The following is a 10,132-nucleotide window of genomic DNA, read 5'->3' on the forward strand; positions in this document are numbered from 1 at the left end:
AGAGTTGGGGGTTGCCGGGGTAGCTCAGTGGGTTAAGCGTCTGACTCTTGGTTACTGCTCCAGTCATGATCTCATGGTTTGTGAGTTTGAGCCCCACATCAGGCTCTGACAGCTCAGAGCCTGCTTGGGATCCCCTTTGTCTCCCTCTCTCTCTCTGCCCCACCCCCTGCTTGCATTCTCTCTCTCTCTCTCAAAATAAGTAAATAAATAAATAAGAGTTGGTATGTTGTACAGCAGAACGGCATGTGAATGTTTGTAACAGCTTTACTGATGATCACTAAAAATGGAGGCAACCAAGATGTTCTCATGATGTGATGACCGTGATACTTTATGTCTGTGATCTTCCTCCCCCAACCCCTAGCCCTAGTTTAATCAGGACAAAGTCACCAGACAGATTCCAAAGGAAGGACATTCTGCAAAATATCCAACCGGTGCTCGTCAAAACTGTCAAGGTCATTAAAAACAAGGAAAGTCTGAGGAATGCGTCAAAGCGAAGAGGGCCCTAAGGCGACATGATGAGTACGCGTAATGTGCTATTTTGGATGAGATCCTGGTACAGAAAAAAGACATTAGGTAAAAATGAAGGAAATCTTACCAAGTATAGACATTAGTCGATATTAACGTATCAGTGTTGGTTCTTTCATTTTAACAAATATGACATACTTAGACAAGATGTGAATAATGGGGAAACTGGAGGTGGGTGCTATGGGAACTCTTTCTTTGTACACTTTTTGTAATTTTTTTGTAACTCTAAAACTGATTTAAAATTTGAAAACTGTTTAATCATAATAATAAAAGAGTTTGTAAGCAGCTTTTGCCCCAATCTATTTTGGTGCTTCCTCCATTTTACTTCCTGGAACGCGGATCTGTGGGCTGCCATCTTGGAACATGAAGACGAGTCAGCCCCTGACCTGGATGGCGGAGCAGCAAGCAGGAAGGAAACTGGGTTCCTGAGCACTTCATGAAGCTGAGCATTCACACCAGGCCCGGACAGTCCACTTCCAGCTTTTACGTGAAAGAAAGGTAAAGTCCGATCCTGTGTAAGTCTTATTATTTGAGGTCTCTCTCAGCCAAATCCAGTTCTAACCAATACTGCCCTTTGCTTTTTATTCGGAACAGAGGTTCCCTGGGTGGAGATCCAGACTGCCCTATGGGGATGGGGGCTCAGGTGCCTGCTCCCTGACCGTTCCCCTCCCCAGAAGCCCTCAAAGCCCTTCTGCGTGAAGCACAGTGTGGAGGCCACTGCTCCATGGCATTGGTGTTATAACTATTCAGTTTTATGGGACTCTACAGGTTACAGTATTTTCCCTCTACGGATGCACAGAATTTGAAAGCTGAGGTACCCTCAGGGCTCCACCTGCCCTCCTTTTGCAACTGGGGTAACCAAGGCCTCTAGGGAGGAGAAGGCCCTTAGTCTTGGAGCTGGCACCGGGAGCCCATTCTTATGCCTTCTGATATCATTATCCACTGACCTAGTAGGTGCTGGACTGGTTCTGGAAAGCCCTCAGGGCTCCCCAGAGATGGGGTCGGGAGGCGGGGGTTAAAGGAGGGGGAAATGGTGAAAGGGGGTGTGGCCAGGGGGCGTGGCCGGGTGGGCAAGGCCTGGTGCTCCAGCCTCAACATTCCCCAGAATATCCTCTTTTGTCTATGTGACATGTTCTGTTTCTCAGATTTTATTTTTCAGAAGAGGGGTCTCATAATGAAAATTACAACATGTCAATAAAAATGTACAACACCCACTGCCCTCCTTACCTCATGTTGATGCTAAAAATAGTAACTAGTGGGCGTATATGATGCTACCAGCACTGTGCTGGACCCTGTCCCTGCACGATTGCAATAAAGTCTCACCACAAACGTGCAAGGGAGCTGTTTGCCTCAGTTTACATGGGGAGAAGAAACTGACGTTGAAAGAGGTGAAGTAACTCTCCAGAGACAACTCCCTGATTGCCCTGACCCAAAGCCGGTCCTAACCACTGAACCACACGGCCCTCCTGACCTTGGGGAGTGCGAAGAGCTGAGGTCCAGGCCAACAGCTGGTTGCCTGTGTGGTCCTCTGCAAGGCCTTGCCTTCGGTGCCCTGTAGAGTCACCTCCTGCAGCCAGAGGACTCGGCATCCACATCCACTAAACCATCACTAAGGGTTTCTGCGGCTGTGGGCACTCCGGCAGTTAGTGACCTGCGACCAGTTCACAGCGGAGCCTGGGGCCTGCCCCCATGTCACCTCGTCTCTCCTGAACCAGCGCCTGTCCAGGCCCCCAGGCCCCCAGGCGCCCTGGGTGGAACCTATTCTTCTGTCTCCCCCAGAGAGGCCTGGGAGAGGCGTCACCTCCCTGCTCCGTTTGAGATGTCACCATCAGGTGTGGACACTGTATGGGGAGCGTCTATTACTGCGACATGTGTCTATTTGTCATCGAGGGGCGCGCCCATCACTTACACAAATCCACCCCCGAGATGTCGGGGCGGGCATCATTTTTAAAAAAATTGAAAGGAGGCCATTACCATCATTAGGCCCACCTGAGAGAGCCTCTCTCGGTGATGGAAGAGGTTTCTGCTCTCTGGCCTCCTCCGTGGCGGGTCATTAGTTAAAGGGAGAGTGTGTGTGGGGTGGGGGATGGGGTGCTGGGGCGGCAGGCCGGGTCCGACCATGGGGCTCCCTTTGGAGAAAGGAGCCAGAGACAAATGATTCCAGTCTGAATTCCATATACACCGGAGATTGCTTATCGACCCACATCAGAATATGCGGGCTGGCCCCGGGGACCGGCCGAGTATTTTCCCAGGGAGTTAATAACGTGGCAGCTGAACTGTCTTGTCCAATTCACTGAAGCCAGGCGTCTAATCAGGACGGAGTTTCTTATTTTGAGGATTCTTGCCACTTCTGTGTGCTGCCTCCCTTCCACTCTGCTGGCCCCCTGTCAGTGATTGAAATGACAGCCCATGGATGGGAGGCTAATCAAATTGTTTATTATCGACCTAAATCAATATGTATAGATTGTCGAAACATCACTGTCACGCCACCAAAAAGTCATACTAATAATTCCCTGGCTGCAGATGTAATCCAGCCGCGATTTCTCCTACTTGAATTACATCTGAGTTTAGGAGAGCGAAAACAATTATAAAGGGGAGGGGGCGAGCAAGGGGGGGGGACCGGGCCCTCTGCTAGGAAGATGTTTACACAACTCGATACAACAGCATTGGGTATTAATGATGGAATGTCACTTTGCCCTGTTTAAATGTGAGTCCTCAGCTGGGGAGAGTGTCGCAAACACACACAGGGGAAGCGAGAGGGAATTGTTCTAAGATCTAAGCTCGGGGGGCGAGGGCTGGGCTCCGCTCATCTCTCACGTCCTGCAGGGACTGGTTGAGGTGGGGGCATGGGGAATCAAGACAGCCCGTGGGCCTGCTGAGCATCTGAGAGGCAGCCCCGGGCCACGCTCTGGGCTATCGACAGGGCTCTACTGGGGTGTCACCCTTGAAGGCCACACCACACCTTTCCCTCCAGATTCAATAGCCAGGCTTGGTTTTGCTCCTTTTCAGATAGTTTGAACAGCTGGAAAGGAGCATCGTAGGGACCAAAAACCATAATACTATTTTTTAATGTTTGTTTGTTTTTGTTATATTCTTTTATTCTGCATCGCACCCACACATTCTGTCTTACTCTGATCATCTCCACAAAAGTCTAATTGCTAAATAGAGCCTAGTCTCTACATATTTTAGAGACAGAGAGAGAGAGAGAGAGAGAGACAGAGTGTGAGCGGGGGAGGGGCGGAGAGAGAGGGAGACACAGAATCTGAAGCAGGCTCGGGGCAGTCGGTTAAGCGTCCGACTTCGGCTCAGGTCATGATCTCACCGTTCGTGGGTTCCAGCCCCGAGTCCGGCTCTGTGCTGACAGCTCAGAGCCTGGAGCCTGCTTTGGATTCTGCGTCCCCCTCTCTCTCTCTGCACCTCCCCCGCTCATGGTCTGTCTCTCTCTGTCTTTCAAAAATGAATAAACATTTAAAAAAAAAAATTCAAAAAAAAAAAAAAAAGAATCCGAAGCAGGCTCTAGGCTCCGAGCTGTCAGCACAGATCTCACGCGTCGTGAGATCGTGACGTGATGCCACAGTTGGACGCTTAACCGGCTGAGCTACCCAGGTGCCCCCAAACCATAATAATAATCATCGAGCACGTTGAATGTGTTGGCATTCTAGAGCCAGGCCCGTGCTAACCAATGCAGATGTTGTTAGGAATTAGAAAAAGGCACCCCTGCAGGTGGCTGAATCAGGAAAGGCACGCTCTCTGGACAGGCACAAGCTCACAGGTGCAAGGCTCAGCTGACCAAATTTTGCTGGAGGCGTCACAGCCCCCTCACCCCTGAACCTGCACCTGGGCACGACACCAACGGGGGGAGTGAATGCAGGAGTCTGTCCGCGCCGCTCTACTGGCTTTCCCTGAATGAGCTCATTTCCTTCTTATAATAACCCACCAGGGAGACGCTCTCCTCCCCAGTTTCCAGATGGGGAAGCTGAGGCACTGTAAAATTAGATGATTTGCCCAAGGTCCTGCTTGCCAGCAGCAGAGCTGGGGTTTGAATTCCGGCAATTGGCTGGCACATTCTAGTGTCTTAATCAGGACACGCGTCAGGGCGGGCTGTGCGTGAACGTGCTCAGGAGGGGACTTTGAGGGTCCGGCCCAGCCAGCTCCGCCCTTGACCCCCTCCCTCCATCCGCCTGCTCTCTGCCTCCCGCGGGTGCTGGGACTCTCCCAGGAGGGTAGCTATGGCTTTAGGCCACTTACCGAAGCTCCCATTTTCCTCTCGGTGAAATGGGAAGCATTGTGCCCCCCCCACCCCCACCCCCACCCCTCCCCCCACCCCCGCCCCGGGCTGCCTCCCAGGGCGGCTGGGACAGTTGAAGGAGATGAGATGAAACCGGCTTTACAGGCTGGAGACCTTAGGGCAGGAGGGGGGCTGTCACCCTCTAGCACCCTGCTCTCTGGGGAAGAGTGAGTCCCCCGGCTGCTCCAGAGGGGAGGAGGGCCAGCCCCCCGGCCGCCTCTCCCGCACCCACATCAGGTGCTTTCTGCACACGGGATGCTCCGGTGCTTCCAGAACTGCCAGTGCCCACACCTGTGTGTGGGGGGGGGGGGGGGGGGGAGGGGGGGAGGGTCATAAACTCTCCATGTCCCCTTTGGAGCATGCCATCTGTTTCCTGCTGGGACCCACCCCGCCCTGGCACACGTGGCATGCCCCCCACGCTCCAATTCCACGGCATCCACCCGAAACCAGGGTTCTGAGATTTCCCAGTGCAGAGATCGGCCCAGCGCCAAATACGGCCGGTGTATTCCGGTCTGCTCCTGCCTTCCTAGAATCTAGACGTGACGTCCAAATGACATCTGTGTCCCCTGGGAGCACCCTCCGGTTGAGCACGCTTTAACTGACAGGCAGGAGCGTGGAGGTGGCCTGTTTTCGGGGGTGCCCAGCCACTGGGCCCCCATCTTTCTGCGAGCTGCGGGGAGACTGTCCTCCCCCTTCCTGCCTTGGCTCCCACGTGCAGCTGGAAGGCGGGAGCAGGCAGGCCAGGATCCCCAGCTCGCTGACATGTCCTGCGGGGTAGACCAGGCCTTCCCACCGTCACCTGAGGCAGGGTCTCTTGGGCCTGCAGTTCGCCTTCGGCGGCCGGGAGAAACACAGGCGACTTCCAGTGACGACACAGCCTGCTTCAGTCTTAAGAAGCAGGTCTGTTCTTGGCTTCCCCAAGCCGGGCTTGAACAGATGCCGTTTGCTGGGAACCAAATGTTTAGTACCCCGTGTGCTTTTGAATGAGATGCGGAAAACCACCTCTCCACTGCCTCCCCGCTTTGCTCGGTGTGGCCGAAAGTAGGGAGCCACTCGAAGGCTCCAGAAAGCCGAGTTCCGTCTGCAGCTCCCCAGCCTTTCAGGTTCAAGCGGTTCTCAACTTGGCAACCACACTGCCCCTGTCCCTAGCAGAAAAAATAAAAACCCACCAGCAAAAAATACATTACGCTGGGCATTATATTTCTGTGACGGAAATAACTCATTTTCATGACACGCTATAATAATAGCAAATTATGGCACACAATGAATCCATTCTCATTAAAGTCTGTATGGAGAAAGCAAAGAATACAAAATGTATACAATTGTTTAAAGGAAAAATGCCATGTAATATAAAAGATACTCTAATCGCTATTTCTAATTGCAAAGAAGAGAAAATCACTAAAAATTTTTTACAGCATCTAATTACCAGGAAAAAAAAAAAAAGGCAGGCCCACACACACAATAACTCTCTATAAAATTAATAATGAAGAAGAACTTCAGATAACTGTAGTTTCTCAAAATTGCTCTCCTTCCAGTCGAAAAATGTAACGGGAACAGTTAGCAAGGCGCTGGGTGACCCTGCTTTCGAGCAGTTCTTGGTGTGAGGTCGTCGCTTCCTGGGGGTCTCGCCCATCGCCTCGTTACATCCTCAGGCAACCCCTCTACCTGGCGCAGTTATCCTTCTTCACCCTGGAGGAAACTGAGGCTCAGGGAGATTTCCTACGTCGGCCAGGATCTAGCGTTACCGTCCATTGTGGTCCGCCCACAGCAGTGCAATCGATACCTATCGCCCTATCGTCCTCATCAACACCGTTACTTCCATCAGCTGGGACAGTCCATTCCATGATCATCCAATCACGGTCCCCAGCCAAGAAGGCCAGGTGTCAGGACTTGAACCTGGGACCCTGGGTTTCAAGGTCCAGGGGTTTTGCACGGCGGACGGGGTCACCGAAGAACTCCCTCTGAACGGCGCGAGGATGTGAAAATACTGCCCCTTTCCTTGAGTGAGTCTCTCTATCTGACACCATCGAGCTGAAGGAAGAGACCCCAAAGGTCCCCTTTTATGTTTAGCAACTGACTCCCCAGTTGCAGGCTGGGCAGTGGCTCAGAAAGGAGCAGGGGGCAGGGAGTCCTTCCAGGAGGCCACCGAGCTCCTCTGTGCAAGAGGAAGGCGGCCAGAACGAGGAAGAAGCCTGCGGCTGCCCGGGGGGTCCGTGCACTTGCACTAAACTGTGCGCGGGGCTCACACTCTGCTCTCTTGCCTCCTCCCAGTCTCAGCTCGGATGTCGCCCCGGCCAGAGACTCCTGCCAGCCACCCTGTCTGCCGCAGCCTGGGGCTCCATTAGCCTCTTGCTTTACTTTCTCCTCTTCCTGCAGCGATGATCATTTTCAAAGCTGTTACCACTGCCTGAAAGCGTATTTTGAGAGTATCAGTCGGTCTGTGCCTTCCCCACTGGACTGTAAGCCAGACCTGGTGTCCAGGGCTGGTTAATGGGGATCCCACGCAACTTCCCATTTAATCCTCCAGTGGACTCCAGGGTCCTAACAAAAGCTAGCGGTTGGGGTGGCTTCCTTGTGTGTCGGGCAGGCAGGGTTCTGAGTGCTTTACATGTGATTAGCTCTCGTAATCCTTACAAGAGCCTTCCTGACGTCCCATTTTATAGATGAGAAAGCCAAAGCACGGAGAGGCTGAGAAAGTTGCCCAAGGTCACACAGTCAGTAGTAGGTGGCAGAGTCAGAATGTGGGCCGAGCCAGCCGTGTGATGGGTGCCTGGCCCTTCATCACAACTCGAGGTTCACTCCAGAACCACGAGGGGCTTGGCTCAATATGTCAGAGCAGCAGAAAAACACCCCCACACTGCCCTCCCTCAAACCCCCAAACAAACCACAACAAAGCGAAATGAAGCCCATGGCATTTTCCGTTGCTCTTTTACTTCCATCCGGGGGGCCTGTGGAGATCCCCCCAGAAAGAGTCCCACAGGGAGTTCTCCAAGGGAATTCCGATGGCCGGGGTTGGTGCTGACGAGTGGCCCGGCTTTATGGCCCCACTGACAGGAGCTGACCTTTGTCTCTCAATCCTCTTCTGGACATTTCCCTCCTCTGCCTTTCCTTCCCCATCTCCAGACTCAGAATCCCTGGCTGATGGAGCTGGAGCTCACGTCCATCAAGATCCCTCCGTTACCAAGAGGAAATTAAAGGCACCCTAGAACCGGTCGCTTTGGGGCTGAGCGTTGTATTGTTCTGTATCTTATTTTTGCTGAAAAGCTCAAGTTGATGGTCTTCTGATGGTGCAACAAGGCTACACGGTGAGCTCAGTTTGGCCATAATCATGTCTGCCTTGTTCTGCATCTGCTTCTCGTGGCTTCCTTTTTAGACTGTAAACTCCCCGCGAGCAGGGGAGGGGTCTTTCCTAGCCTACATCCTCTAATGCACCCCTACGTTAAAGGCAAATTGCATTGCCTCTCTGACTTGGCATTCGTTATTTACAGCCTGAAAACTAGCTCCTCTGGCCAAGCCCCCCTCGCTTGTCCCAAAGACCGTTGAGTCTCTCGGAAGCCCACCGTCTCACCCCACGGCTGCCCCCTCCAACCCTCCCCGCCTCGTGGTGACCTTGCCTCCCTTCACCAACCTGCCAGTGTCTGCAAGACGATACCGTTTCTTGTTGACTGTCTGATGACAAAATATTGTTTTACAGTGATAGGCATCTCGTAAGACAATATTTGGAAAGTTATTATCTCAATGTCTCTGGTTGAGGACACGGAAGGATATCACCTAAAGCCAGATCTGCTCTGTTGGTGGCCAGCAACTGGGGCGGCTGGGGACAGAACACACGAAATATCTGGGGGCTCAATCTTCCAGTGATCTGAATTGATTGGTCCCTACATGGCCGATAAGGTCTAATCTGGATCTGAAGGGGAGGCCGCGGCACTTAGCAATTGAGGGGTGTGGGGATCCGGGGAGGGGGGAAGAATTTGAGTGGGGAAGCATGGGTCATGAGATCCCCAGTGATTAGTGAATTTCTTCAGAAGGCTGTCAGTGTTTACATGGCCGGCCGCTAGGCTGGGGAAGACATTTCTCTTAGCGATCAGGGCCATGGTTTGGGGTTTTTTGTTTTTTGTTTTTTTTTCATCCAAAGGCAACAACTTGTTTGGGCTCGAACTCCAGAGAAAGTCCAGCAATGGGGGTCTGAGACCTTTCCTTGTCGTCTCACGGACCCAAGCAAGAGCAGGGTGCCATCATTTGTGACCTGTCCCTGGTGTCCCCTGACAGCTGGCTCTGTCTAAATCACACACCTCGTAGGGTCGCTCAGACCCAAGCTCTCTTGACATTGGGACAAACGATTCCTCCTTGCGGGGGGCATGTAAGCAGCGTTCCTGGCCTGTACTCACTAGATGGCCATAGCACCTTCCCTCCTCCCCACATTGTGACAGCCCAACATGTTTCCAGACATTGCCAAATGTCCCCTGGGGTGGGGGACAAAAGGACCAACCAGCAATTGAGAACAACTGCTCGAGAGTGACAAAGTATCTTCTCTCCCGGTGTCCCGCCTGAACAGTGCAAAACTCCCGGTAGGTATCTTAAACAAGGATTAGTTTCCTTTTTTAAACAGCGTTCACTGAGGTTCAAAAATGTTGAACTGGGCTTCTCTGGGCCAAACAGGAACTGAGCGGAGAGGCCCAGACACAGGCCTAGGGCTCTTTGGCGTGACTCCCTCTCTTCTTTTAGCAATGGCCCCTCCCTCTCTATCTCACCAACTCACCTTCAGCTCACCTGCCCTCCTGCTCCCTCCCTTCACAGATGTCTACACTGCCCTCTTTCCTGTTTGACATAAGGACATCAGGACACCATAAGCAGGAAACAGGGGGGCGGGGCGTGAACCTCAACCCAGGGAACTGTCTGGAGGCTCCGGCTGGCCTTCAGGTGATGAGGACTCATCAGCTGTTTCTTCCAGAGCCTTGGTTTTTATCCTCACCATCCCTCTCAAAAAAAGGTCTACATCCAAGAAGAGGAAAAAGGCTAGAAATTACTTGGAACTCTGGCTGGTCAACCAAGAAATAGAACAGAAAATAAAAATATATGTTTTACTCTCAGAAATATTTGTGGTAACCAGGAATGTCCTTGTAACTTGAATTGTCCAACTGAGGGAACTGGTAAATGACATCCTTGGCTATCACCTATGTTCTGTTGACTCTTGCTTCTTCCAAGATGCTGATCCCCAGCCCCCCGCGACGCCTCACTCACCCAGGTGTTTCTGGGAGTCCACAGAGAGAGTCTCACCTGTGCTCATGAATGAACCTGTCATTCCTACCTAGCACCACG

Source organism: Panthera pardus, unplaced genomic scaffold (genome assembly GCF_024362965.1).
Source record: "Panthera pardus isolate Hobbes unplaced genomic scaffold, ASM2436296v1 HiC_scaffold_18, whole genome shotgun sequence".
NCBI classification, from domain to species: Eukaryota; Metazoa; Chordata; class Mammalia; order Carnivora; family Felidae; genus Panthera; species Panthera pardus.